Genomic DNA, 25,187 nt, shown 5'->3' with positions numbered 1-25,187 from the left:
ATGGCTTATAAAGTAACAAGTCTTCTCTAACATTAGGTTCAACAATATACATATGTAATCAAGCATTTTTCATTTCATTGATTGCTTCATACATTTGCAAAAATAGAAAGACTTTAGTTAATTATCATAATGGTCTACAGAAATACAGGCACTTCTTCTCACCAAACTCTCTATAATCAAGCTGTTTGAAAGTGCTTTGCATGTGATTCACTATCATTCTGATATTATAAGTTTTCATCTTGCCCTCATCACAAGTACATTTTCAAGATATAGTTTCAATTTATTAGTTTAATGATACTTGCTGTTAAAGTAACTACAAAAACAAACAGCATTATTTTCTCTCTAACATGTGTCCTACTCATAAATACAGAAGGTCATTATTTCTGGATTTTGGCCCTTCTTTATATTGATATTTTTGCCACTTACATTTTCTTTTGTCTTTGATTGTATTAGAATTAGCTGCTGCCATGGATTTTCTCTTTAAATTGGCTATGTGTTTATCCATAACAAAGAGATATTATTTTAAAATTAGAGACAATAAAAATTTGACAAATTTAATTGTTGAAAATTTTCAAATTATGATGACCATTCTTTTAAGGCCTTATTGGTGCTTTTTTTTTTTTAAACATCACTACACTAGCTATATATGAAAATGTATGCTTAGAATTTGCCTAGTCTGTCACTTCACCTCACGATAGAAAGAATGCTTCACCTAAAAACTTATAAAATTATGTTTGCTCATTGCATTCATCACAGCCATAATTATCCTTGAATCATTTTAATTATTTTTAGAAGTTATGATGTTTGGAGGAAAGTTTACATATTATTCTTACCAAAATGAATGAGAAATATAACAAATTTAGTAGTTATTGTTTACTTCCACATAAATTGTTTAATGCATTGTGATATATGTTTGTAAAACTTCACATTAAAAGGAAGCAAACAGTGTAACAGCATAACTCATCTGAGTCCTGAGCTTAAGCTGAATTGACTGTGATAGATCATTCTGATGTTAAGACTAAACATGTACTAACTCAAATTTAATCTTATTTGTGCATGCCATATTATGTAATTCCTGTGCTGCAGTCATTGCTCCATTTTGCAGTTGGATCAAATTCACTATATTAGTGTTGCTTTCTTGATTTTGATTTAAACTTTCTTTTCATTGAAAAAAAGTAGATTCAGAAGCCAGAATTGGGTCTGTGGTGGAAGTGTCCCCACAAGCAGGCCCACGAGATCCAGTCTTACATGGACACCTGGAGACATCAGACAAGGAATCTTTGCATATAATAGAAAGTAAAATCCAAGCAAGGATAGACCAGATATCCAGCAGCCTGGAATGCCTGGAGATTTTGTCCAATAAAGAGCCTCTTAATAAGTGCCAGATTGCCAAACTTTGTGTGAAGTTAAAATATAATGTACAGCACTTGCAGACTGTATTGATCTAACATTGGCAATATGCAAGTGACCAACAGGAGAGACAATGAGAAGAGCTTCTGGCAAGACTCTTCATCACAAATGGCTTCGATATCACCATAGCCATGGATGAATCACTGCAGTTTATTTCCTTCCTCCAGAAAGTTCACCTCAGCACGGATGGCCTTATTGGAGATGGGCACAGTATTCTGGAGGGACTGAGGACCCAGAGAATGACCCTGAAGGGCACTCAAGAAGATTCTGCTAACACTGTCGTGCAACTTATTGAGAAGTGGCCCTTCCCACACAAGTACTTGATGATAGGTGGGATGCTACTCACCTGTGTGATCATATATCTGACATGAGCAAGCAGAGCCCAGTGACTGGAAAGGGTTTCCATCCCATGCACATCTGTGTATGTATGTATTTGTGAGAGACAGAGCAAGGTAGTCTCTTGAAATATACTGCCTATCATAACTGTGAATGTTGCTTCAGATTAATTTTCATCTATAATCCAGCAGAAGTTTCAAAACAACTCTAGTTTTCTAGAGTTTTTCCTCCCTTGGAGAGGAAAGCCAAGATCCACTCGAGAAGCTTTATTCTTGGGAACCAAGTAACCTCTCCTATTCTGATCTAGGAAAAGAAAAGAAAAAAGTGAAATGCTTAGATGATTTCACCTACACTGCCTGTGTTCTGTATCTGAACAATCTAAAGATATTAGCCTTGATGACAAGAAGGCTCAAACACTTGTGGCAATTAGTCACAGTGGAACAGGATTGGAGGTAGAGTGAGGGTGGAGTGAACAGATTGGAACAGGTACCTCTCCCAAAGTCTATAAGGGGAAAATTAAATATTTATTTCCTACACCAGTTGCAGGAAGATTAGTACATGTGTTTTTTGCCTTTCACTCAACTGTTGCTTTCCCCCTCCAATCCTCCCTCTTCTCCCAAAAAAATAAGTGCACAGAATGAACCTACCCTGCTAGCAGAAAACTAGTGCTTTTTAACATTCCCCTTGGAGCCATTAGCCATAAACACGAAAAGAACAACAAAAAAATGAAAATACTGTTAACTAGTTTATATTGACACACACAAAAAAGAAAAAAACAACAACAAAAAAAGTAGATATATTGCTATGGAAGTTAGTTGTACTTGAAAAGATACAATAATTTTTAGCCTTCACTTCACATGCCCCCAAAAAAGATCTTCGGTCCATCAGAATGAAGCATCCCACAGTTTGGAAAACTCTGACCAAAGATAAGATAAATGAATCTATTTCACCTTTTTTTTTAGGGAGCCCAGTACTTTCAATCTAAGCCCCTAAATACCTTGCTTAACCCTGTTTGTACTGTGAAAAGCTCTGAGTTATAAGAATAAACAAAGAGTATGATAATGATATCAGAACTTATGTAGCTCTTTAAGATTTGCAAATTACATTTTCATTTGATCCTCAGAGCAACACTGCAGAATAGATACAATCAATATTATTAGCCCCATTTTGCAGATGAGGCACCTGAGATTAAAATGCCTGGCCACAAAAGACATTCTCAAAGGATCTGAACAAATAGTTCTCAAAAAAAGTGTAAAACATTATCAATTACATGAAAGAATCTTCCAATATTAATTATAAGATAAATGCAAATCAAAACAGCCCTAAAATGTTTACCTCATACCTTGCAAAATGGAAAAAATGACGAACGACGGGAAAAGTCAATGTTGGAGGGGTTGTGGGTAGATAGACCCACTAATGCATTGTTGGGAGTTGTGACTTAGTACAACCACTTGGAAATAAATTTGAAATTATACAAATAAAGTGTTAAATGTCACTCTTTGACTCAGAGATTTTATTATTAGGCTTATATCCCAAGGCAGCCATTGATAAGAAAGTCTCCATATACATACAAATATCCATCTGTATAGACAAAGCAAAGGGTGAAATGGGTTGATACTCTTGGATTGAAGGAGGTTAATTAATTTATTTCTAAATGTAACAGGAGTGTGGTAATATACAAGTGTGGCAAAGGATATTTTCCTAGTTCCTCTTAAGATATGACTTTCTAGCCAATTTGTTTGACTCCATCCCTCAGAAATGACAACTTTCCTTTCAGTCCAGCAGAGACAATGAGAAGAAAAGCTTCCTAAAACAGCTCCCTCATTAATACCTATTCCCCTCTCCCAACCTTCTGCCTCCACAAGAACTGCTAGGCTTATTTGGTGTTTAAGACAATCCCTTTTCCTCACTTTGGGGAAGCTATAAAAATATGAATCAATAAAGTTTCTACTTTGTGTAGCTCCAGGTCCCCATTATGTCAAAAATGATGCTTCCACTATTGAGATTTCTCTCTCTCTTCACTTCTCCTTCAGTTGCATTAAAACATACATAAACCACCCCAGCTTTATCTTAATATTGACTTTTAAAGAAATGTAGATTAATATTAAACAATTAAGCCTTGGAGAGGGAATGGGAAGAGGGGAAATCAGTTAACATCTTGAAATCGCTAAACATATCAAAAACAAGATCTGTGCAGATTCTGGAATCCAGTGTTGTTGACATCATCCCCAAACCTCTATTCCTGTTTCCTTAGCTTCTGCAGTTCCAATCTTTTGCTCCTCTATTCCTATTCTCTAGCAAAGCTGCTGTCAGGACCCTGGTGCCTACTGTTTACTTCTAAATGATCCCAGCCTCCTCAGTTTTCCTTCATCCCACTAGCAATCAGGTAGCAATTCTCATTTTGTGGGACAAGGGAAGGAGAATTCATTCTTCAATGAGAGAGGCTCAACAGAAGAACACTTCAGAATTTCCAATCTAGCAAGGGCTATTTGGATTTTCCACAGGGCTTTGCAAATATTAGATTTTATATTCTGGATTCATTGTCCTGAACACTAACCATTCAATTTAATAATCATATACTTAAAACCTACTACATAAGAGTTAATATACTTGGCTCTGAAGATCCAAAGAGACACAAAAATCTTGTCATTTCTATTTCCCATCTCAGTGTCTTTGTGCTGTTTCCCATGTCAGAAAGCTCTTACCATGAAATGTCTTACCTCAATCACCACTGTAAAAGGCTTTTCTTGCCATTGCCACCACCATTTTCCTCTTAGGTACTAGAATCTCTTGTGTGTCTTGTATATAAATATGAACCTGTTGTCCCTTCATTTGGAATTTTGAAGGTTAGAGATAGTTTGTTTTTGTCCTTGTGTTTCTAAGAACTTAGCACAGTAGCTGGAATGAAGTAACTACCTAATAAATGTTTAATTGATTGAAAAAGCTATTAAATATAAAAGAAATTCTACATATGCTGAATGCTTAAATGTAAAATGATGCATATGTAATGTGAGACTCTCTCAAGATGAATCTGAGTTAATACTGGAAATCCCCTGTAAAATCAGTTACCAGATTTCTTTCCAAGGGAATTGTGAAAAGATGATGTGACAAGCCAAAAAACTATCTGACTCCGCCAAATTTTCCCCACAAATAACCTAAAATAATGCCTCAAAGTAAATTTTAGAGTGGCAGAAACAATTAAAAGTCAGGTTAAAGTAGCTCTCTAATCTAAAACAATTTGGGAGGACTGGGAAAGATCTGACCTCCTGGGATGGTGGTCTAATCTGATTGAAGTGCAGATATTTCCAGGCAGATACTGCTGAGTCAACAAATAGCAAGCCTTAGGGGCAGCTGTGTAGAAGACAATCTTACCTTCTGGAGTTTTAACTCCATTGATGGGTTGGAGGTTTGGTAGCTAATCAGAGTAAGATTTCAGGTCCCTTTTTTTTTGGTGGGGGGGAAAGGAGGGGGAGCCCAAGTTCATTGACCAGGCTGTAGCTTCAGCCAAGAAGGTGTGAACACTTTCTAGTGAATGTGGTAGCTGGGTAGGTGGGGCCCTGTTAGTAGAGTCGCTGTTTTTGGCTCCATGGTAGGATCAGCTGACACTTGTAGCCACATGAAGGACTGCAAGAAGCAAGGATGTTTGGGGTGGTAGGAGTGCTGGGGGCCCTGAACCCAGAAAAGATTACCTGAAGTCAATTATGGATAAAGGTGCAAGCTGGAGGAGCAGTGACCACACCTGGCCTTGGATTATAAAATATTGGAAGAACCAAGAAATCAAAGGACCCAGGATAGAGCTCAGAAAAAAATAGCATGAAAAGGCTAAAGTCTGATTCATTATCCCCAACAACCTGGGAGCAGAGCCCAATGCTAACATAAAATTAACAGCCAAAAAATAAGCTATTTTTAAAATGAGTTAAAAACAGAGAAAGAACCCAACAATAGATAGCTACTATGGTTCTAGAAAATATCATGGTCCAAATGCAGAAGACAAAACAACTTCTTGTAAAGCTTCAAAGAATAATGTAAAATGATCATAAGCCCAAAAAGTTATTGGAAGAGCTTGAAAAGGACTTTAAAAATCAAATAAAAGAAGGTTGGGGAAAGTTGGGAAAAGAAATGAGTGATGGAAGAAAAGGTAGAAAATTATGAAAATGAAGTCAATCAGTTGGGAAAAGATCCAAAAACTTATAGAAGAAAACAACTTTAAAAATTAGAAGTAGGCAAGGAGAGGCTTATGACTTCATAAAACATCAAGAAATAATAAAACAAAATCAAAAGAAGAAAAAAGTAGAAGAAAATATAAAACATTTCATTAGAAGAATAACTGACCTAGAAAATAGATTAAAAACAGATAATAAAAGAATTGTCAGATTATCTGAAAATTATTGTCAAAAAAAAAAAAAAGAGTTCAGCCACTATGCTTCAAGAAATTGTTAAGGAATATTGCCCTGTAGTTATAGAATCAGAAGGTAAAATAAAAATTGACAAAATCCACCAATCACCACCTGAAAGAGATCTCAAAATGAACACTCACAAGTATATTATAGCTAAGTTTCAAGATTTCCAGGTCAAGGAGAAAATATTACAAGCAATTAGAAAGAAAAATTTTAAATATTGTAGAGCTAAATCAAGATGGACAGCTAAGTGTCATTGTAGATAAAATGCCAGTCCTGGAATCTGGAAGACATATCTTCCTCAGTTCAAATCTGACCTTAGATACTTACTAGTTTCATGACTCTGGTAGAAAGTCACTTAATCCTGTTTGCTTCAGTTCCTCATCTATAAAATGAGCTGGAGAAGGAAAAGGGAAACTACTCTGCAATTTTGCCAGGAAAACCCTATGTGGGATCACAAAGAGTTGGAAATGACTGAAAAATGCCTGAACGACAACAGTCAATATAACAAGTTTTGAGCTTATGTTTAAGCATGAAATATCATATTTCTAAGAGCAAAGAAGCTGGGTTTGCTGCCAAAAATAATCCACTCAGCACAGCAGTGGAAAGAATGGGTATAGAATAAATTAAAGGTCTTTCTGGTATTCTCAAGGAATAGACTAGAATTGAACAGAAAATTTGATTTGTAAGAATAAGAAGAAACATAAGATAAACATGAAAGACTAATTATAAGTGATTTGATGAGGTTAAAGTGTTTACTTCTTATATGGAAAAATCATATTTGTAACTCTTTAAGAATGTTATCATTACTAGGATAGTTCAAAAGATTATACATAGATAGAAAGCTTAGAGTTTAATTGATTATAATGGAACGATCCTAAAAACTAAAATTGGATAGAGAGAGGCAAATATGGATCAAATTATCTCACACAAAAGAGATGTGAATGGAATAGCTGTTAGAATGGATGCTGGAGGGCAGATAGTGTGGAAATCTATTCTCATTCAAACTATGTTGTTAGGATTCTTACAAGGTGCTAAGTAAATTGAGGAGTCATTGGAATTGAGGACAAATTGGAATTGAGGAAACAAGGATTAAATCTAGTTTAGCATTGATTTAATCTTACAACAAATAATGGTTTCCTAGTGATATAATGATTGGTGTATACTCAGTGTGGGGCATATAAGAAGGAGCTCTCAGGGCCAGAAGGAGAAGCCTACTAGAAGCTCTCAGAGGAGGAGACAGATTCATTCCATCTTCTACCTTTGTGCTGGCTGGAGACTGAAGCTGGCAGAGGCAAAGGACTAGCGGCAGGAGCTCTCAGAACCAAGGAGAGAGATAAGCCTCTAAGAAAGCTAACTGGGACCAAAGAAGGAGACAAGACTTGGAAAAAGACAATAAAAGATTTGGATTTTAATTTCTGTCTGCATTTGGGGTGATTACACTGACCTGAAATGAAGGCTGCTCCCAGAAGCCCCTGAAGAAACCTGTTCCCAGAGAACATTAAAGTTTAGAGAAGAATATTATACTATGTGAAAAAGAGAATGACACAATAGAATATAAAGATCTTAACTTACAGAGAGATCAAAGGGACAGAATAAGGGAGGGACTTTTAGAAGAGTATCTAGATTAGGAAGGCAGTGATCAAAAGTAAATTAGATTTCTAAGGAAGGATGAGAGATAGAGAGAGAGAAAGAGAAGTAAGGAGGGAGGCAGGGAAAGTAGGATAAACAGTGAGGAAAAATAGGATAATGGAACATATGCAACTAGTAATTTGAATGTAAATGGGATGAATTCACACATAAAATGAAAACAGAATGGATCAAAAACCAGAATCCTACAATATGTTGTTTATAAGAGACATCTTTTAAAATGAGAGACATGCATTGACTCCTATTATTATTATTTTTTTATTTAATAGCCTTTTATTTACAGGTATATGCATGGGTAACTTTACAGCATTAACAATTGCCAAACCTCTTGTTCCAATTTTTCACCTCTTACCCCCCACCCCCTCCCCCAGATGGCAGGATGACCAGTAGATCATTGACTAATATTAAAGAGCTGGAGAAATTTATTATGCTTCAACTGATGTAAAAAATAAAAATTATGATCTCAGACAAAGTTAAAGCTAAAATAGATTTAATTAAAAGAGATAAGAAGGGAAATTACATTATCTTAAAATGGACTATAGATACTGAAGTAGTATCAATACTAAACCTATATGCAACAAATACTATAGTATTTGAATTTTTAAAGGAAAATATAAGTGAATTACAGGTGGAAATAGATAGAATAACTATAAGAATGGGGAATTTCAATCGTACCCTCTCAGAACTAGATAAATCTATCCAAAAAAATAAATAAGAAGGAGTCAAGGAGATTAATAGAATCTTAGGTAAACTAGAAATGCTGGTTCTCTGAAGAGATTAAATTGGAATATAAAGGAATATACCTTTTCTTAGCAGTACATGGTAAGGCCATAAAACCTTTATAGTTAATTGCAGAAAATCAAAAATATCAAATGTATCTTTTTCAGATCATAATACAGTAAAATTACATTTAATAAAGGGTTATGGAAGCACAGATTAAAAAATTAATTGGAGATTTAATGACCTTAAAGAATGAGTGTCAAATCTTAGCAAAATAGAAACCAGGGAACTATATGTATAGTATATATATACATACAAGTGAAAAAGTTCTCCCATAAAGCTCATCCAAGAGAATGTCCCAGAAACTTCCCACAGTCTCCAATGTATCAAGTTTAGGATTGTTGTTCATCCTAAACAAATGTTGTCTTTGTCCTTCACTCTCAAAAAGAACCATGATATCAGAAAGGTGATGCAATGACTCGCAAGCAAATTGGATTTAAGCGAGGAAGGTATTTGCAAAGTCATCAACCTTGATTTCTCCTCTAAAGTTATCTGGGCCCCCTGGCAAAGATAAATCAAGACAACTGAAGATGACCCCTCAAGCTTGGTGGAATGATAGTCTGTTGCATATCTTCCTAGGGTCTGACTTTGGCAGTCTAAAGGAGGTTTCATGTTTTCCATCCTTTCTCTCAAAGCTAGAAGCCAGAAGTGTCTGACATGATTTGAAAAAGACTTGAAGCTGAATGATTCCCAAAGGACACTTCCCTGAAGGATACAGAAGGGGAATTCTCTAGCTTCTTGTCAACTAAACCACCACAGGACAAGGTAGGACATTCATATCCACCAATAAGGTGAAAATTACAAACAAAGGACTTTGAGAGAGGGCTTACAAGTCTGTTTAGCTACAATAGTCATTTCTGTTCATTCCCATGGTAGTGAAAAATATCAAGTTGGAGTGGAGGGCTTTCTGGGTAGGCATGATTCAGAGGTATATTTGGAATTAAATGTGTTGTTAAAGAACAAAAAGAATCAATAAAAAAATTTTAGAAGAAAATTTATGGTAGTTTAAAAAGAGTTGTGACTACACCTATTTATGTGTTTGTTGAGTTTGTATTCTTTGTTTTAGAAAGCTTCTAGTAAGCAAATGGATATATCCTTTTCTTTGATATATTCAATGCCTAATCATGTGCAAGTGACCAACTGATAAAGAAACTTCAATCCAGCAGAGACCTTATCCTTAGTACCTTGCTCAGGTTATAGCTCCTCTTTAAAGTCCAAACAGAAATGAGATCATTATGATCTTTCAGAATATTTTCTTCTACTTCTTCTATTCATTTATTATTCTTTTTAAATTGAATTTTACTGTTTAAAAAATAATGAAATCCTACTAACAAATATAGTCAAGCAATACAGGATTGAAGTCAGTCCTTGCTGTCCACATACAAAAATGTATGTTTCTCTCAGCACTTAAAAATCATCATCTTCTTACCAGAAAAGCATTCCTCATCTTTGGTCTTCTGGAATCATATTTTATTATTGCACACATGAAATTAAGTCTTTCAAGTTGTTTTTATTTATTATGTTTATTATAAAAATTGTTCTCCTAGCTCTGCTCACTTCACTCTACAACAATTTGTATAGAGGTCTTCCCAGTTTCCTTTGAACTCAATATTTTGTCATTTAATATAGATCAATATTCTAGTATATTAATATATTGTAATTTGTTTAACTTTTACATAATATGTAAATATCCCTTATTTTCATTTTTTCCTACTACAATAAAGATAGTTGCAATGAATATTTTTGTACATGTGAGTTCTTTTCTTTTTTTTGATCTCTTTGAGATATATGCCTAGTAATGGTATCATTGGATCAAAAGTCATAAACAGTTTAGTGACTTTGGGGACATAAAAATGCTTTATATAGAGTGATTAGACAGATTTACAACTCCATCAACAAAGTATTAGGGTGTTTGAAGTCAGTCCAACGTTTGTTATTTTCTTCTTTTGTCATCTTGCCAATATAATGTATATGAGATGAAACTTACAAGTGGCTTTACTTTTCAGTTGTCTAGTTATTAGTAATTTGGGGCATTTTTCAAAGGGTTAGCTTAGATTTTTTTTTTTCTTTGAAAACTGCAAATCCTACCTTTTGGTAATTTATTTACTGGAGTTTTCTGAATTTGAATAAATTCCTAATATATCTGGATATGAGAACTTTATCGGATAAACTTCTGCAAAATTATTTTCCCCAACTTTATGCTTCTCTTTTAATTTTAGCTTTATTTGTTCTGTTTGTGTTCTTTTAATGTCATAATTAAAACTCAATTTTTTTCTTTTGTAATCTATTCCTTGTTTGGTCATGAATGCTTTCTTATTTATAAATTTGAAAAATAATTTCTTTTTTGGTCTAATTCACTTATGATTTCACCTTTCATGTGTAAGATACTGTATCCATTTGAAGTTGACTTGGGTATGTGTGTGAGAGAGATGTTGATCTATATATCTAATTTCTGCCAGACAGCTCTCCAGTTTTCCCAAAAGTTTCTGTCAAATAGCAAATCTTTGCCCCCCAAAGATCTTTGGTTTTATAAAACCTGATATTACTGTGTTTTTCTTCTGTATTATCTCTACCTAATCTTTTCCATTGATTGAGTCCCCAGTTTTTTAGTCAATATAAAGTCATTTTGATGATTACTACTTAGTAATATAGTTTTTACATCTAGTACTGCTAGGTCCCTTTTATCCTAATTTTTTTTTTCATTATGTCTCTAGACATTCTTCTAATTTATTTCTCAATAGAAATTTCTTTGTTTTCTAGCTCTCAGCCTTTAATAAGTTAATTCAGATTGTCATTTTTATTATATTGGCCCATGAGCAAATAACGTTTTTCCAATGATGCCTATGTTTCTGCAAAAAGTATTTTGGATCTGGATTCATATGAGTGTGTCCAGGTAAATAGACTCCCAAATATTTTACACATTCTGTCATTATTTTGAATAGAATTTCTTTCTCTCTCTTCCTGATAGACATTGTTGGTAACATACTGGAATACTGAGATTTTATGCAGATTTATTTTATATCCTGCAAATTTAATGAATTTATTGTTTCAATTAATTTTAGTTGAATTTCTGATACTGGCTAAGAAATAGAGTGGTGGATTAAAGGAATAGTTTAGGTACACAAGACACAATGGTCAATGACTATAGCAATTTACTATTTGATAAACTCATAGACTCCAGCTTCTGGGATGAGAACTCACTATTTGACAAAAATTGCTGGGAACACTTGAAAATGCTATGGCAAAAACTAAACATAGACCAACTTCACACACTCTATACCAAAATAAGGTCTAAATAAGTATATGATTTAGACATAAAAGGTGATACTATAAGCAAATTAGGAGAGGAAGGGATAATTTACCTGTCAGATCTTTGGAGAAGGAAGAAATTTATGCCAAATAAGAAGTTTTAGAGAACATTATGAAATGCAAAATGGGTAATTTTTATTGCATTAAATTAAAAAGGTTTTGCACAAACAAAACCAATGCAGTTTTTAAAAAAAGTTAAACTTAAAAAAAAACTTTAAAAAACTTAAGATACTTTAAAAGTATGTGTTTAATTCACTGATTTAATCTTTTTTTCTTTTTTTGTTAAGGATATTTAGAGACATCAATATTCCCCCAAGGACTGACTTAGCTGAATCCCACAAGTTTTGGTATATTGTATAATTGTTATCTTCCTTAATGAAATGGTCTATCATTTCTATGTATTGTTGTTTTACTCATCTGTTCATTAGAATTGTTACTTCATTTCTAAATAATTTTTAATTTTTTCTTCAAATACCCTTTACTGAATTAGTTAAGGTCAATAATATAAAAATCTAGCACATAACTTTTTATTGCTATGTGATTAGTCAATCGTCTTTTTATTATTTCTATTTTCGTTATTTTTGATGGCATCTTTATGCACCAATACATGATCAATTTTTAAAGATTCATTAATGGTTAAGAAGTATATAAACTCCTTTCTGTTCCCATTCAGTAATTCCCAAATAACTATCAATTCTAATTTTTCTAAAATTCTACTCATGTTCTTAACTTTTTTTTCTTGTTTGTCTTTTGGTAAGATTTGTCTAGGTTTAAAAATATCTCATTGAGGTACCCACTATTATAGTTATACTGTTTATTTCTCCTGAAATTTGATTAAGTTTTTCTTCATGTATTTTGATGCTTTTTTGTTTGGTACATGTGTCGCAATTAGGTATCCCAAGTAAGTAGACTACCAAGCATGGAGTCAGAGGCCTGAGTTCAAACTTGACCTCAGATACATCTTAGCTGTCAGATCTTGGGCAAATCATTTTACCTTTCTTTGTCTCAATTTCCTTATCTGTAAAATGGGACAATGGTAGCACCAAGCTGCCAGGATTGTTGTGAGGAACAAATGAGATAATAATTGTGAAGCTCTTAGCTTAGTGCTTGGCGCATAATAAGCACTATGTAAATGTTAGCTATCATCATCATCATCATCATTAATATAAAATATTAATATTGATTCATTAGCTATGATGTCTTTAAGCATGTTTATTTCCTTATCATCTCGATATTTACTGCTTTATTTGAAATCATATTAGCTGTCTCTGGTTTTTTTTTAAAGTTCAGTTGAAACATAATAGATTTTACTTTAGCTTCTAGTTTTAACCATGTATCAATCTTTATATTTCAAGTGTGTTTTTTATAAACAACATATTATTATTATTCTGTCTCATCTATTCTACTTCTTTTATTAATGATTTTATCCCATTCACATTCACAGCTATGATTATTAATTGTATTTTCCCCTCTACCTTGCCTTCTTGAACATTTCTTTCTCTGCTCTCACCCCATTTTATAAATAGGACAAGAGGGGGATTTTGCCTAAACTTCGTGATATATAAATGAAGTGGTTTGTTTTCATTCTGTTACCTCTCTTCTCTTTGCCTCATCTTATTTTTAATTCTTTTCTTTTTATCACCCCTGTTTATGTTTCCCCTTCTGAAATGGGAGCTTATTTAACTTATTCCTTCTTACCCCTTCTCTCTTCATCCTTATTCTTAGTACTTCCTATTTCTCTTTTGAGTTTAGTGTATTTCTATACTTTGATCTGTCTGAGGGCAACTATGTTCAATCTTCCTTTGTTTGGTTCAGATGCAGCGAGGCTCACTGGATGCCTGTTTCCTCCACCCCTTTTCTTTGACCTAGAAATTGAATTTTGATTGACATCACTGATAGTTTTCATTTTGCAATTTCTTTCAGGAAGGTACTGCTTGATTCCTTCTGTTTTCACTTTGTCGTTTGGTTCTAAGAGATCTGGGAAGTTTTTATTTATGATTTCTCAACATACTTTTTTTAAAATCGTGATTTTTTGGATAGTCCAAAGATTTCCTTGACCTGCTTTCTAAGTGTGTTGTTTTGAATATTAAATTCCTCCCATTTCCTCTTTTTTTCAGTATTTTGATTTTATTTTAATATTTTTTGTGGTTTCCGTTATCATTTTGTGTTTGACCATTCTAATTTTCAGAGCATTCAGTTTTGGAATTAGATTTTATTGACTTTTTCTAAGGTGCTAATTATCCTTGCCATTCTTTCCTCCCTAGATAATTCATTTTGAATTTTGCTTTATTTCTTTCAGGAACTCTTACTTGTTCTTGTAGTGGATACCTTTGGGCATTTCTCAATCCAAACATTTCTTCATATTATTTAGTGTCTTCTTTAATTTGGTTAAATCAATAGCCTTAATTTACAGTACTTGACACATAGTTAATGCTTAATAAAAGATTATTGACTTGGAGCTTGTGCTGGGTTTAAACTCTGCTCTTATACTCAGCTTGGTTTTGAATATATGATTAAGAGTATAATGTAAATGGCAATGGCTTAATTATTATTTCATTTTGTTTCTTGCTAGGTGGTTCTGGGCCTAGAGTCAGGAAAACCTGAGTTCAGATCCAGCTTTAGATATTTATTGGACTTCTATTTGCCATTATAAATATTCCCAGGGTTGTTGGAAGAATCAAATAGCATGACATTTGTAAAGTGCATGGCTGTTCCTGGTGTGTAATAAATAGGTGCTATTCAAAGGCTTATTCCCTTCCCTTTCCTTTCCCCTCCTCCACACTGTACTTCAGGTCCACGATGCCTAAAAACTGGGTTGGGCTAGAGCTGCCTGGAAACTACTCAACGCTATTCTGTGATCCACAAGGTTCTGGGACTTTTTTTTTTTATCCTATTTAATTAGAGCTGAGATTAACTGGGTTCTACCTGAAGCCTTTCTTCCTCTCTCTTGCTGAGAAGATCTAGGTTACCCACCTATCTGGCTGAGGCCCGTTTCCCCACTTCACTTGGGCAAGGCCTCTCATATCTGCTTCATCCCTAGACCTGGCTTAGAACCTTTCTCCAGTGGACCACTGAACCTGGAATCAGGAAAAAAGGAGTTCAAATCTAGCCTTCCACATTTACTAGCTGTGTCTGCCTCAGTTTCCTCATTTGTAAAATAGGAAAATAATAGCACTTATTTTCAGGGTTATGGTGAGGGTTAAATGACAGTAAATAACAGTAAAGCACTTTTCACAGTGCTTGACACATAGTAAGCGCCATATAAAAACACATAGTTTTTTTGTTTGTTTTGCTGACTGGGTTTAGTGACTTGCCCAGGGTCACACAGCTAGGAAGTGTTAAGTGTCTGAGATCAGATTTGAACTCAGGTCTTCCTGACTTCAGAGCTGATGCTCTATCCACTGCACCACCTAGATGCCCTAGTGTTAGCTATTTTTAAAAATTCCTGTAGGACTGCTTAGCCCCCACCTTCTACCTACTCTGGCTTTTTTACTTTCAGGGTTTCTGAAGATTTTGACAGCCTTTTTGTGTAGCACTGGACTAAATGGTAAATTTTTAGGTGACATTTTCCCCTCTCTCTTTTTTAATCTAGTGTATTTTTAGAGTTTTACTGGAACCTTTATAAGGGATCTGAATTCCTCTAGATCGTAACACACCATGACTTTCCACAATCCATTTAATTTTTATTGGGGTTATGCCTCTGTTATCTCCCTGACTATATTGTAAAACTTGGCAAGGGGCAAGACTTATTTGTAATTTCATCTTTCAATGCTTACCCAAATGTGTAGACATTTAATAAATAATCATTGAATGAATAAATGAATGAATTGTAATGTCTGCTATACTATCTCGGAAAAGAAAATATATCAACTATCACAGAAAAAATGTGGAAAGGCAATATACTGAACAATGTAGACAGGAGATGAAAGACCTGAATATCAGGCTCAGCTCTTGTATTTACTAACTGGGGAGGTCTTAGAACCTTGAATAAAGTATTTAACTAGTTTTCTTTTTCTCTTTTTAAAATTTTTTAACATTCTTTAAAAAAAATTTTTTTTGTACAACTCTGCTTCTCTTAAATCCAATTCATGAAGTCAAGACATCACCCTGTGATGTCATTGGTCCCCTTAGAAAATGAAAGACAAACAAAAATAGTAGGAGATAACAGGGTCAGAATATGACCCAGGCCCAGCATCTCTCAATGCAGGAACTGAAACTAGAAATATTAATAAATGGGGGGGAAAAGCTTCAAATACAGTGAATAGCTTTTGATTAGAGAAATGCAAAATAAAACAATCTTGAGGTAACACTTTATACCTACCAGATTGGCTGATATGACAAAAATGGAAAATAATAAAAGTTGGAGAAGATGTGGGAAAATTAGGGTTCTGATGTACTATTGTTTGAGTTTTGAACTGATCCAAGCATTCTGGAAAGTAATTTGAAACTATGCCCAAAGAATAACCAAATTGTGCATATCCTTTGATCCAGCAATACTATTATTAAGGTTGTTAGCACAAAGAGATACTAAAAGAGGGGAAAGGACTCACATATACAAAAGTATTTATAGCAGCCCTTTGGAAATTGAGGGAATGCCCATCAATTGGGGAATGGCTGAACCAATTGTGATATATAAATATAATGGAATACTATGGTGCAATAAGAAATGATGAATATGAAAATTTCAGAAAAACCTGGAAAGATTTGTATGAACTGATGCAAAGTGAAATGAGCAGAACCAGGAAAACATTATTTGCAGTATCAGCAACATTGTAATAGTTAACTATGAATGAGAACTCTTCTCAGTCAACAACCCAAGAATATAATATGGAAAGGGCTGAAACTCTGAGTTGATGCACTGAGGTTAAACAACCGAGCACTTAAGGCTAATTACCAATTGGACAATACTCTATAGCATATGCTTGGAAAATGGCCCTTCCCACTATTCTGTGCTGGTTCAATCTTTTCGTGTATACAGGGAATTGTGGGAAGGATTAGGGTGTGGAGTGAGACAAACCAGAGACACTTTGGCAGTAGACGAAGAGAAGGAAGGTCATGGAGATTCTGTGTCCATCCCCTGTTCACTTCTACCCCTATAGACCAAGAATAAAGACCAAGGACTTTTGCTTATCCTGACTCTGGCTGATTCTAAGGCAACCAGTGCTAACCTTGTCTTCATGCTAATACAAGTACAAAGGGCCCATAATAGAAAATACCATCCACATCGTAAAGAACTGATTGATTCTGAATGCAGATTGAAGCATACTTTTTCACTATATTTTTTTCATGTTTTTCCCCTTTTGAACTATTTCTTCCTTTACAATTTTGACTGATATGGAAATATGTTTTACATAATTGCATATATATATAATCTATATCAAATTGCTTACCATTTTTAGAAGAGGAGAGGGGAAGAAGGGAGAGAGAAAAATCTGGAACTCAAAATTTTGCAAAATTGAAGACTTGAAATTGTCTTGACATATAATTGGGGAAGGGGAAATACTATTAATCTTTAAAAAGTGAAGAAATACCATGAGTTAAGAGAAGTTCAAGGGCAGCTAGGTGATGCAGTAGGGCAACTAAGTGGCACTATGGATAGAGCACCAGCCCTGAAGTCAGGAGAACCTGAGTTCAAATCTGATCTCAGACAGTTAATACTACCTAGCTGTGTGACCCTGGGTAAGTCATTTAACCCCAATTGCCTTAGCCAAAAAAACAAAAAACAAAAAAAAAACGAGAAGTTCAAAAGGCAATCTCAGAAAATGAGAGTAACTCCACAATAAATACAAGTAGCTGGGGATGTGATGGTAGAGATTAATCCAAGAGTGGATGGGAAGAATAAAGTAAAAAAAAAAAAATAGATTTAAAGCTCTTGAGGGAAAGATTAAAAAAACAAAAAATTGTACAAAAGATAGAAATATGACTCAAATGGTATAATGAAGAGTGCAATAAGAATTATATTCAATCAAGGGACATTAAACATAAAAATGATGAAAAATTAGAGACTAATTTAATTCCAAAGAATTGGTAGATCAAAGAACATATCTTTCTTCAAAGATAATAATAAGAAAACATAGCAAAATTTTAGGGATCTAATGAAAATAATTCTTAGGGAGAAATATATATCTCTTAACATGTTCACATGTGTGTATGTATATGTATAAAGAGTAGATTAATAGATTGAGCATGCAACCAAAAAATAAAAACAAAAACAAAAACAACCCTAAAAACTAAGATTTTCTCCTAAAACCCATCAAAAGACAGTCTAAAAATAAGAGATTAGCAAAATCAAAAGCAAACCAATCCCATTAAATTAATAAATGAAACTAGAGCTAATTTTAAAAACTCTAAAACAGATAAATCATGAGCAAATTTGATTTTTTTAAAAGAAAGAAAAACGCCAAATTACCAGTTTTAAAAATGAAATAGAATTCACAAGAAATTACCAGAAAATAAAGAAAATTATTAGAAACTAATTTTTTATTGCAGATTCAATGAATTTGTAAAACAATATAAAAAGGCCAGAAAAACAAAGAAAACCACTGACCAATATCCCTAATGAATATCTAAATAGTGCCTATCTAAACTAAGAAGGGAAGATTTTGTGTACCATGAATTGCTTCTGAGTCCAGCCCCCAAAGGAGACTACTTAATATTTTATTTCCCCACCATCCACCCCATAACAGTTCTTGGGTACCTAGAGAAGAATGAGGGAGTTTTTTCTTCTTGAGTACCTACTAATTGTGTTTGCTCTATTTTAGGGGATTAGACTCCAGTTCTATTAAACTATTTAACATCAGATTAGTTTTTGCAAAGGATTATTTACTTTAAAGATATAGCAATAATAAAAGACAACTATTTCCCCAAATACCTTCAGGATATAATTCTGCCCATCTTTCCTGTTAGTCCATCTTGCCCAACACACTATCTCAATCTTTGGGAGGGGAAAGGATTAAACTCACATTTTAGTTCCATTCCTATATAACATTAATTCAAAACTCTGTCACTGGATTCTTACTCTCCAGAGCTTCACTACTGGGCTGGTTACAATATCTGGTTTGGATTACTGACTCCCATATTCCTGTGGTTTAAGCTCCTGGTTTGAAGAAGCTAGAACAGAAGGAAAGACCAAAGCCCAAGACCCATATTTCAGGGCCACACAGTCTAAGGAAAAGAGAATTAAAAAGGTGACTCACAGGACCTTCATTGTTACCACTGAGTTTGACTAAAAAAATCCTTCATGCTCAGCTGCAAATGCAGGAAAAGCTCTTGATCCTACTAAACAGTTTCCATCTTAGGTGGTCTTAGTAATAAAAGATATATTGACTCAGTGATCATTGTTCCCAGCCCAGCTTATCAGTCAGTATGGGGGGGGGGGAGCTTTGTTTGGGGAAGGCTTTACTGAGTCTGCAGCTCTTTGCATCACCTGCTCTTTGTCACGCATCCCCACCTTGACATAGTTATTCTTATCTGGAAATTGTCACGTTCTTTGCTGTCTTGAGAGGGAACTGAGATGCCAGGGCCCAGCCTTTTATTGATGCTTTCTGAATTGTCTTTATATCAATTCAAAAGTTCCTGATGAAAACTGTCCCCACCTTGAAGCCCTCACTGACCTTCAGTAATCAAGACATTAATATGTTTACTATTTTGATATACCTATAATAAATTCCTTTTAATTCTCTTTGTCCTGAGTTTTGCCTTGTTAATCAGGGGGAAAGCCTAAAGATGAATTTTCCTTCCAACACAGGCATGTTCCAAACTTCCATTACCTTTGCAAAGAGAAGAGGCATTAATAAATAATGCAATCCTCTCCTGTTTACCATAATTCCAAGTGGCTCCATTTTTATTAAAATCAGAGTAAGAATGCAGTACAGCGACCTGGAGAACAAGAGGACATGGCTTCTTTTGCCAGGAGGATTTCTCATATATGAGAAATATGTGTTATGGTTCAGATGTTACCCTAGAGCAAGCAAGTTAGCCTAACCCTCCTCGGTAGCTAGGCCAAAAGATAATGCTTTCCCAGCGTCACCTCTCATACCTGCCTACTCAATTGCATGTCTATGTATGTGAATAAAGGGGAAAGGGTGCTGGCCAACCACCACCTGAGAAACACAGGGACCCTATAAGTAGAAGTACCTCAGACCACCTGTCCTGCTTCCATACCAGCCCTTACAACTGTCCCATCTTCCATTCAGGAAGCAACTCCTGAAGAGAAGGGCCAGACATTCCCACCAAATGCTAGCCACACAAGGCAAGCGGGTCATCCTAGATGAAGTTCTGGGGAGCCCTGAGGGAGAGACAGGAGGCAGCATGTGACATGTAAGTCAGAATATTACCATCCTACCACCATCTCCCCTCAGACCCTGATAGAAACAGTTATGGATCCTGAGTTCAAGAGCTTTAGAAATAGTAATGTTTCCAGCCCAGTTCCCTTAGCCATCATCTTAGGAAGCAATTCCTATAGAAATACTGTCAGGCAATAGCTCTTGAAGATGCTACAGATACATCTATTGAAACTTAGGGGGAAAAAAAGTTCTTTTCACCAAAGTGTTCCACATTGTCAAATGGTTCAATTTTAGAACTGATATGATTTTATCAGTGAAGATTATATTCAAGAAATTGCATTACCAAATCTGCTTTCCTATTGTATCTAAAAAACTATGGGACCTTTCCATCTAACTTGCAGTTGAAATGTTCTATGTGTTGTCTTAACTATAATAATGTGAGCTCTTTGAGAGCAGGGACTATCTTTATTGTTGTTCAGTTGTTTCAGTCATGTCATGTTCTTCATGCCTGCATTTGGGTTTTTCTTGGCAAAGTTACTGGAGCAGTTTGCCATTTTCTTCTCCAGCTTATTTTACAGATGAAGAAATTGAGGCAAACAGGTTAAGTGACTTACTCAGGTTCACACTTCCTTGGGGAAGGCTTTACTAAGGGGGCAGCTTTTTGCATTACCTGCTTTACATGCATCCCTACCTTGATTTATCTGGAAATTGTCACATTCTTTGCTACTTTGGGGGGGGAACTGAGATGCCAGGGCTCAAACTCTTTAATGATCTTTTCTGAATTATCTTTATCTCAATTCAAAAGTTCCTAATAAAAACTGTCCCAAACTTGAAGCCATCACTGATTTTCAGTGATGAAGACATCAATATGTTTACTACCTTGACATACTTATAATAAAATCCTTTGAATTCTCTTTGCCCTGATACAGTAAGTGTCTGAGGCCAGATTTGAACTCAGGAAGATAAAGCTTCCTAACTCCATGACCAGCTCTATGCACTATAGTGCCATCGAACTGCCTATATTTGTAATTATGGCACTTCTCAGTGTGTGGCACATAGTAAGCATTTTATAAATATAATTTATTCATTCCATGGAACTGCTTCCCAAAGACCAAGTATTTCAGGACTCTGAAATTGTTAATTTTTCTCTCCATATCTGTTAATCTGTTAATTTTTCTCTCCATATTGAGATATGAATACATTTGAGGTTTCATTGTAAAAACAAATTGCATATAAGATTTTTTAAAATAGCTTCTGTACTAAAACATGGGGAACTGCAATCTGCCTGTGTAGAGGGCCGGAACTCTGGAAAGGTATACTTGAATCAAGGACAGCAGGATGCTTATACTTAAGCCCCTATTCAGTGTGATTGATAGGATAATGGTTCTCTAGTTAAACTTAATGTGATGTAATGATGTAATCACTCTAGTTGGCATATACTTAGTATAATATGGTGATGTAATGTTCTACAGTTGGCACATGCTCAGTTGCTATAGTGATGTAATCATACTGAGATTTTTGAGGGCTGAGAGGACTGGGAACTGGGAGTTTCAACTACGAACACAGAAGAGTCTCAGACACAAACACGAGAGAAGATTCCAGACTCCAGACTCTGGACTCCATCTTTGATCAGCCTCATGGTGGCTCTCCTACCTTCATCGCATCTCCACCTAAAGACCAAGTCCTGTCCAGAGATCCTCCAGAAAGCTAGCCCAGACATTACAGGCATGGGTAAAAGAAACAACAACATGAATGAAAACATTCATTCTGGAAGGATGGAGGTATTTTCAGCAAGATAGTGAATATTTTTTAAATGAACTTTATTGTTTAGCAGATTTCCATGGAAGTATTTAGAGGTCTCCTCTTCCTCGGCATCTCTGTTCCAGAAATATAGACACTCTTGTTTTCCACAGTTCTGACTTTATCACATATATGGATTTCTGTAAATATGGCATGGTCATTTGAGATCTCTTTTTTTAAAATTTTATTTATTTATTTTGCTGAGGCAATTGGGGTTAAGTGACTTGCCCAGGGTCACACAGAAAGTGTTAAGTGTCTGAGACCAGATTTGAACTTAGGTCCTCCTGACTTCAAGGCTGGTGCTCTATCCACTACATTAGCTAGCTGCTCCTAATTTGAGATCTCTTAATTGAGAATGAATATCACATAGAGGATCTAATCTGGCTTATGTAACATAGGCCTGATCTGGATCTTTGCTGAATCTCCCTATAGCCTTCCTTCAGGCCCTGTTCTTAACCTGATCATCTCCAGGGAGCTTTCCTTGCTGGAAGCTATGACTAGCTAGAGTTAGAACAGGAGCCACTTCTATGTGGAAATCAAAGAACTCATCAAGTTTAGATTCCCTAGGCTGTAAGAAGTGAATATCTATTTGAGTTTCAGATTAATCTGGCCCTCTAAAATATTCTTTCAGAGTGAGTTCCACCCAGTATCCATTCAAGTTCTCACCCAGTATAACCATATGAAATTAACAAATTATAGTTATCATTGTTCATATATTAATATATGCATTGTCCAATTGAAATTGGGAAGACTTATCTTCATGAGTTGAAATCTGGCCTGTGTTAGTAACACAGGGTTACTAACTGTGTAACCCTGGAGAAACCACTTAATTCTGCCTCATTTTCCTCATCTGTAAAACAAGCTGGAGAAGGAAATGGTAAAACACTTCAGCATTTTTACTAAGAAACCCCCAAAATTGAGTCAAAAAGTCAGATATGACTGAAATTCCTGAACAATAGCAACACACACTAACATGAGAAAATATGAGAAAACATGAAACACATTCTTATGAAATGAATCCTATGACAAAATATAGTTAAGTTTCTAACTTAGCAAAACTTGAAAATACTTTTGTTTCTTTTTTTAATCCCAGTTGATCTTCTAAAGCTCTGTTTATCTCTCTATACTGAAGAAGTGTCAGAATTATGGTTTTTTGTGTACTGAGGAGGTCTGAGGAGATCCCCACTCTGAGGTCTAGTTTCCCAGAATTAGGAGAACAAGGCCTGATTCTTTGTCAAGATATCTGTGCTACAGATGTAAATGACTTTGGGGAAATGAGGATTCTAAATTTGAAAAGTTTTCTACCAGTTTAACTTTCTTCATGATCTCCTCAGTTTACAACAGCTTCACAGCAGTCATCTACCCTTTCCACATCACTAAGGAAACTGAGGATGCAGGTATTTGGGGATGCTAATATGAAGAAGCTAAATACATCTCTAGAAATTCTAAAGGCCAGTCCCTGCAGAATTGAACCCACTCCTGGAGCTCCTTTTCTCCAGAGCCATCTCTAAATTTTGCCACTAGATGTCTCCTCTTGCTTTCAATAGTCAACCACTGCTCTGCTTAAAGAATTCAGCTAAAGACTTAACTTTGCAACAATGCAGAGCAAAGATATTTATATGTGATGTCAGCCCCATGTGATTGTGGCAAGGCTGCTTCTGAATGTCACCATCTAATTCAGAGATTCTTAATCGTTGTGGTTTTTTTTCCTCTGCAGGGAGAGAATAATGGACTCTTTTAATAACCTGGTAAAACATATGGATCCCTCACAATGTTTTTTAATGCATAAAGCAAAAAGAAAGAAAGAAAGAAAAAGAAAGAAAGAAAGAAAGAAAGAAAGAAAGAAAGAAAGAAAGAAAGAAAGAAAGAAAGAAAGAAAGAAAGAAAGAAAGAAAGAAAAAGAAAGAGAGAGAGAGAAAGAAAGAAAGAGAGAAAGAAAGAAAGAGAGAGAGAGAGAAAGAAAGAAAGAGAGAAAGAGAGAAAGAGAGAGAGAAAGAGAGAGAGAGAGAGAGAAAGAGAGAGAGAAAGTAAGAGAGAAAGAGAGAAAGAGAGAGAGAAAGAAAGAGAGAAAAAAAGAGAGAAAGAAAGAAAGAAAGAAAAGAAAAGAAAAAAGAAAATACCTGGGATTATAAAGGAAATCAATTATGTTGAAATACAGTTATCAAGAGAAGGGAGGGGAAATTAAAGAAGGGGAAAGAAAAGAAAGGAGAGGACCAAAAAAACTCCAAAACCCAAAACCTAAGTTCATAAGACTCCATGTTAAGAACCCAATAAATAGAACTCAAAAACAAACAAACAAACAAACCAAGACCCTCCTATGCAAGGTATGACCTCTCTCCAATCAACTCTCCCATTATAAAGTTGGGATCAAAGAAAGGAAACCAAGTTGTTTTTTTTTTTAAACTTGGTTGGAGTTGAATTCTTTCTAGACTCTCCTTTAACTTTGCCATCTGAAACTGTAATTAGTCCACAAACATTATCAAACAAGATTTAAAGAATCTTGCAAATTTCACTAGGGACAAAAAGATAACTGGAACTAAGCCAGCTACTTAATATGGAAATAATAGAGCCCTTAGCTAATATTCATGGATTAAACTGAGGGATGCTGACTTTGTAGTTTTAGTCTAGTTTCTTTTTAACTTTCTTCTTTGATGAGTTCAGCAAAAAAGGGGCCAGCAAAAGTTCCCTTAGCTGGCAAACAGAGTAAGATAGGGAGGGGGAAGGAAGAAACACATATCAACTACTATCTACCAGTAATCAGCAAATTAGCCTCTTAGATTCAAAGAATATCAGAATTGAAAGAAATCTCAAAGATCATCTAAAATAAGTCAATCTTTCCTCAGTTGATACTTCTATTTGCATACTATTGATTGGTTTAATTTATGACCAATATCTTCATTAAATACTGTCATTCCTTAAACATTATTATTTTTATCCTTATAGTTATTTGTTGATTTCAAAGCCTAATTATTGAGGTGTTTTCATTTTTAGCACCCATTTGTGTTCTAAGAACTCCTAATAAGAATAGCTATTTTTTAAAAATTACACTAATGTGATATCTCTCCAATAGGCTACTTCCCAACTTACACTCAAACTGGAAGGCTGGATGTCCAAAGGGTGTCTTTCACTGCAGGTTCTAAAGGAGACTGCAATGGAGCTACTCTTCTAACACATTTGCTCTCAAACCCTCCTCAGTATTTCACAACTACAGTGAGTAAGA

General features: G+C 34.9%; 1 pseudogene; it reads left to right on the top strand.

Annotated features, from left to right (window-relative positions):
• On the top strand, positions 1–3,241 carry LOC100916296 (annotated as a pseudogene).
• The last annotated feature ends 21,946 nt before the right edge of the window (positions 3,242–25,187 follow it).

The sequence above is a fragment of the Sarcophilus harrisii genome, chromosome 4, assembly GCF_902635505.1.
Source record: "Sarcophilus harrisii chromosome 4, mSarHar1.11, whole genome shotgun sequence".
NCBI lineage: Eukaryota > Metazoa > Chordata > Mammalia > Dasyuromorphia > Dasyuridae > Sarcophilus > Sarcophilus harrisii.
Note: the sequence above shows the minus strand (reverse complement) of the source record. Positions and strands in the feature narration are given on the sequence as shown.